This window comes from Myotis brandtii, unplaced genomic scaffold, assembly GCF_000412655.1.
Source record: "Myotis brandtii unplaced genomic scaffold, ASM41265v1 scaffold151, whole genome shotgun sequence".
In the NCBI taxonomy this organism is placed as follows: domain Eukaryota; kingdom Metazoa; phylum Chordata; class Mammalia; order Chiroptera; family Vespertilionidae; genus Myotis; species Myotis brandtii.
The window spans coordinates 2,040,152-2,046,858 of record NW_005355461.1 but is presented as its reverse complement, the minus strand read 5'-3'; positions in this window follow the sequence as shown (position 1 = coordinate 2,046,858).

The window sequence follows — 6,707 nt, the reverse complement described above, 5'->3', positions numbered from 1 at the left end:
GGGGGGGGGGGAGCTGGGCAGGGAAGGGGGGACATCTGTAATATTCTCAACAAAAAAGATAAAAAATGCATTTTAAATCCATTCTACAATATTTAACACTTTTATAGGTTTTACAGCTTACTAATTAATTTATCATTATGTGTGGAAAACCATATATATGCTTCCTCTCACTCTAGTTTTCTCTTTCCCTGATTGAGCTGACAAACTCCTCTCTCCACAAGATTTGAAAGAAAATCTATTGCCAGTGCAGACCATCTTTTAGAACTCCATATCTATATTACCCTACTCAATATTTCTATCTAGACACCCAACAGGTAATTCAAAAATCATTTTTGCAACTGAGCTCTTAATGGCCTGATTCCACCCAGAATCAATCCAGTCTTCCTCCAGGTTTCTAGAAACAGTAACTGCGCTGCCATTCCCAAATTTGTTTAGGCCAGAAACCTCAGAGCCATTCATGAAAGTTTCTTTTCCCCATGTCCCACATCTTGCCTCTAACCAATTACTATTCACCTCAAAACATTCTTCTATCCAGCATCCACTTCTCTCTATGGCTTCTGCCCACATTCCAGTCCATTCTAATTTCACCTCAAATCATAAACTACTGCAAACTCTCAGAACTAGTCTGACCTGCTTTAACCATTGTATCCTAATTGTATTATTTATGTTTCAATAGTTTTACTTTTATCTTATATTTCTTTGTAGGCAATCAAACTATTCTCAAACAATATGACCCACTTTTTACTTTTTTTGGTATGTTTTTATTGATTTTAAAGAGAGGAAGAGAGAGATAGAAGATAGAAACATCAATGATGAGAGAGAATCAGTGATCAGCTGCCTCCTTTACATCCCCCACTGGGGATCAAGCCCACAACCCAGGCACATGCCCTGACCACGAATCCAACTGTGACCTCCTAGTTTATGGGTTGATGCTCAACCATTGAGCCATATCAGCTGAGCTGAGCTACTTTTTACTTTTCATTGTTTATATTTCTTTTTTCCATCTTATGATTATTGTAATACAATATTGTATACCACTTGTGATAAATAGTTGTCAGTGGTCTTTTAATATCTAGAGGGGGAGGGGCAGATTTTCATGCATGGGAAGAAATTTTCCCTATTTTCTATATTTTGATTAATATTTAATTTATTAAATTTATACATTTTAAAATATAATTTTACTTAACATCATAAGATAAATTGAAATATTGTATTTCTGAACTTTTGGCTAAAAATAGAAACCTAAAATTCACTTGTTCTTTGAATAATGTATAATAACTCATAATTTTAACAGATTAAATCCTTTTAAAACTTAATACCACTTACATACATAATTAATCAAATCCCTGTAGACAATTCAAATCATAATTACCCACTCAATATACCTGACACTCTCAAATATGTTAAACACAAAAAGGCAGACAAACTGAACAAATAAATTTTTCTTAGAACTACACTCTTATAAGTATGTCAGACATCATTTTAATAGTTCAAAGTTTATTACACATTTCAAAAATTTAAGAAACAAAAATAGAATCTTTTGGGTTAAAATGTGAAACTTACATCTAAACTTTCTCCTTCCTAAGAAATTACTAAAACCCACAGGAAAAGACATTTTTTTAACAAAGAAATACATCTGATCTCAGACTCCTAGCTTACAGAAATGTGAGAAATAAATTTCTGTTGTTTGTAAGCCACCCAGTCTATGGTACTTTGTTATAGCAGACTGAACTAACACAACACTGTACTAAATATACTAAAGAACACAGCAACAGAATGTTGAAAGTTAAAAAACCATAGAGTCAAGAAAGGCAGATCCTAAACCAGTAACAGGAAAAGCAGAGAATCAACCCAATTTATAGCACAGAATCTTCAAAAAGTTCAGGAAGAGGCCGCACCAGGTCCTTCTGGTAGAAGGGCTTAATGGTGGAGGTGGAAGTGGAGTATGAGACTTTGGGTAAATGCTATACAAGTACTTGAAGACAATTATGAAAATGACCTTTAGTCTTGAGGCTAAATAATGTGTATTCTTTTACCTTTTCCCTCATGGGTCATATTTTCTAAGTCTTTCTAAAGCTTTATGATTTCCTTTGCACTTCTTATTAGAAGGGCTTCACATTGAAAAGGAACAAACTATTTAGCAGACTTACAGAATTTTAATGGCACTGCTAAATTTCATCATGCAGATTTGCCCTTTCTTTAAGCCATACTCAGACTTCTGCAGTTGAAAAAAAAAAGCCAAAACTTTGTCCGAAGTAGCAGGAATTGTATTGTCATTGAAATAATTTCTCTGCAGTGGTTAGAACTATGGACTTTGAAGTAGTATCTCTCTCCAAAATAATACTATTCAAATTGAAACATCACTGTAGTACATGATTGTCTAACCACTATGCTGTACATCTGGAACTAATACAGAATACTGAATGTAAACTGTAATTGGAAAAAAAAAGACACATCACTACAACTTTTCCAAAACCAGTAATACAGAATTCAAAATGTATCATTTGACCTACCTTGATGCATGGTCAATAATTAGGTTTTCACAGACAATCCAGACTTCAATAAACAGTAAAGAAACTAACCTCATAAAATAAAGCAATTACTTTTCAAAAATTCTGGTCTGTTTCTTTCTACCAATAGACTCACTGACCTCTCTCTCTTTATAACTGTTTATGTTGACCAACAATATGTCTGATGATAAATTATAATATCACAACAGTCAATCCAGGTAAACTGATCTGAAAAAAAAATCACTTTGTCTTTGTAAAACTACTTATTAGTTTATCTACACCTGATGAAGTTAACTTGACTTATTTATATGTTAAATTACCAAAGCCCTATCAATGCTCAAGAAGAAAGTGCTTAAATTCTAATTTCTTGGGTGGCATAATGTATCCCAATTTCTACATTTTTTACTTTTAATTTTCTTAACTCTTTTGTAGCTAATGTGCTTCTCTATTACACTCACCATACCCATCACAAACTGAGAATATAATGAAATTGATAAAAATTTGGCCTATAAATCAATTCATAGACTTTATTATAATTATGTTACATTGGTTAATCCCAATGTGGAAGCACAACCTCCAGAGTAGCAAGTGGTCGTTCTTTCTCATCGGTTCCTCACTACCTCAAATAGCAACTCTGTGGTCCCTCATTCACGTGGGACTAGTCTAAGTAAAAAGAAGACAGAAATCTTTGGTCACATCTGATGAAAGTTCCCTGTTCTTTTCCAGTTTTTTATGTCTTCTCATTTTCTCTCTGCATTCTGAGAATTCTCCTCTTTCCTAAGACTCCCTCTGTATCAGACATTTTCTGCCCTACCCATATTCTTCGGCTTTTGTCATCCCATTCAGCCAAGACCTTCTTGGTGGAAGAAGCTATAACTCTGCCTGAGGAATCTCTCTGACTGAAGAAGCATGTTGCAATAGGAAGGCCAGAAGTGCTGGACAGTTAATGCCTTCAGGAGTCCTAAACAGTGATGCAGAGGAGTTAATGGATAAATACCACAGCTTGCTTGTCCCTCTTATGGGACACCCCAGAAATGCTTTACACAGTATCCAAGAGGTCTACACTCAATGAGCCCCAGTTGCCCACAGTGGCAATCGGCTTATTAATGCATTTACTGGCTTCCTTCCTTTCCTAACATCGTTCCCTGGGGTCACCTCCCAACTGAAACTACCTAAACTCAAATCCTTGTCTCAGGGCCAACCTAAAGAAATGATCTTTTTGTCACTATTTCCTTATTTGTCTTTTCCATTCTTAGGTCAAATGCAGAAAAGTTAAGCCATTGATAGTTGTAACTATGAGTTAAAAATTAAGTTATAATCATGAGATGATTTATGTGAATAAGTCATAGCTCTACAAATTTACAGTTATAATAACAGAGAACTTTGCTATTAATTCAAAATAGTTTGAGCTAAACAGAGCTTTCTGATTTCATAAATATATACAATACTACTACTTTACTTTTCCTAGCATAAAACATTTTTTGAAATATTTGCTCATCCTTTACCATGATGGAAATTATATCACCAATTTGCATATCCATTTCATGAATTCTGAGATTTCTAGCCTGGACTCCATAAAATTATATGCTATTTTTTTCCATTGCCAAGTAAATGTACATTGACTAAAATTACAAATTATTTGATAAGATATTAAATAAAATTTAATAATGTTTTAAAAAACATGTTTTTGTTGATTTCAGAGAGAGGAAGGCAGAGGGAGAAAGGGATAGAAACATCAATGATGAGAGAAAATCATTGATTGGCTGCCTCCTACACACCCCTACTGGGGACTGAGTCCACAACCAGGCATGTGCCCTGACTGGGAATTAAACCATGACCTCCTGGTTCATAAGTTGACACTCAACCACTAAGCCACACAGGCTGGGCTTACTAAGATTTTTTAAATTCAATTTAAATACCAGCTTTATTTAAATAATTTTGTTTAGACATATGATGTATGAGCATCTATCTGTATTCTTGCTCTGGGCCTCACAGATGTTAGGAGGACCCTGAGAAGTAACACAGATTATTTAGATCCTCAGGACAGGAGGCTCCTCCACCTTCACAGAACCATGCCCTCCAAAAGAAGTCAAAACTGACTTAGATTTTTATGAAAGAATTTAGGTGTATAGTGAAATATCTTTCATTTTATTCTGGGCCCTTGATTTTGTTTCCCCATAATTGGTATAGTTATGAGAAATAAGAATTAATCCTCATTTAACATCCAAAGGCATCTAGTAAAAACACAAATTACTGCATCATGCTACTCACACTGAGAGATTATTCTCAGGAATAATTTATAGGCAAACCCCCAGCACCAACAAGAGCTTCTAGAAAAATATTAAGGAAAGTAATACTTGTTCTGTGTTAAATTTCTGGAAGAATGAAGATAGAGGGAACTGGCATTCAGAGAAAAGCCAAATAGCAATACATTTTTGCCATCAACTTATTTCCCAGGTGAATTATGCTTAATAAAAATAACTTTTAAAATACATTAGCACTCTTTGAGACAGAAGCATAAAAATCCAGAGGGTTAAAATGTTTGTATTATGAGGGCGCCCCACACAGTACTTCAAAGTGCTGCAAAAGCAGAAGAGACGGTGGGTCCTCCTGAACAGCCTGCTCCATGAGCTGGCAATCACATAGGGCAGTGGTTCTCAACCTTAGCTGCACATTAGAATCACCTGGGAATCTTTTTAAAATCCTGATTCCGGAAATTCTGTTTCTTTGTTATGGGGTGGGGCCACAACATTAGTAACAAAGAAACAGAATTTCCGGAGGATGAGGCCCAGAAATCAGGATTTTAAAAAGATTCCCAGGTGAATCTAATGTGCAGCCAAGGTTGAGAACCACTAACATAGGGCTTTCTCCTCTCCCTGCCTTCATGGCATCTGCATGTGGCTCCAGGAGCCATTTCATAGCCTAAATCAGCCACGGGTAATGGCAACACCATCACACAATGCACTTAGAAAAGTCAGGCTGCAAGAAGTACTTCGAATGTCAACATGTGGTTATAAGGAAAAGTGGTAATAAGAGCTTTTTAGATCCCTTTAAGACAAGAGCATACACCAAGATGAGGTTAATTTGAAACTGTAATTTGTATTATCATAAATTTAAGCAATTAGTAGCCATAAGCATAATTTAACCACAATAGCCCAGATGGGCCAGCCACAACTTTTCTGTTAGAATATTGTGGCTGGGGAAAGAGAAACTCTAGCTAATTGAAGCAGGAAGGAAGCTGACCACAGAAAGATAGACCTGTATAAATGGTGCCCCTTCAAACCCATTCTGAAGCTGCCATGCCAACTATTTTCCAACTTTATTTTTATGTAAATTGCATAAGGAAAAATATTATTCAATGAATAATTTTTATATTAACACGTTAAGTGCCCAGCCTGTTTTGTCTTCTGGACGAAAAGTATAGTGTCAGTCACCGGTGACTGACAGGGCGCTTAATGTATTAATAGAAAAACATAAAATATGTTAGCATCGTTTATAGCTGAAACATGACTATAATATTAAAACTAGCATCAGCTAATGATTTCTGTGTGTGTAAAGAAACTAACTAGGAAAAAAATTTTTTTATTTGATCCTGAATGTTCCACAATGAGTCTTTCTAACTTAAATTTCATGTAGTAAATGACCATGACAGTAGCTAACCCTTTTCCTCTGGGCTATCCTTAATGTCTTCTGACAAGAGAAGTAAAATAGCAATTAGTAATTTGTCACTTAAATGATTATTTATGATTTATTAATATATTCTTAGGAAAATCATGCTTTGAAAATTGTTTTGAGTAAAGTATCCAAAGTATGGATAATAGACACACACACACACACACACACACACACACACACACACTCACTAGAGGCCCTGTGCACAAATTCATGCACAGGTGGGGTCTGGCTGGATCAGGATTGAGCAGGGCCAGCCAGGGGGAGGGGATGCAAGAGTTTGGCCGGCCTGTCCTGCCCCTGATAGGGGTGTGGGGGGCCGATCGGGAGCAGGGCCACCAGAGGAGGGGCCGTGGGTGGTTGGCTGGCCGGCCACGTCCCCTGGGCAAACACCTGGTCGAACTCCTGGTCAAAGGGACAATTCGCATATTAGCCTTTTATTATATAGGAATATATATAATATGTATAATACATATAATATGTATATTATATATAATATGTATATTACATATATTATATATTATA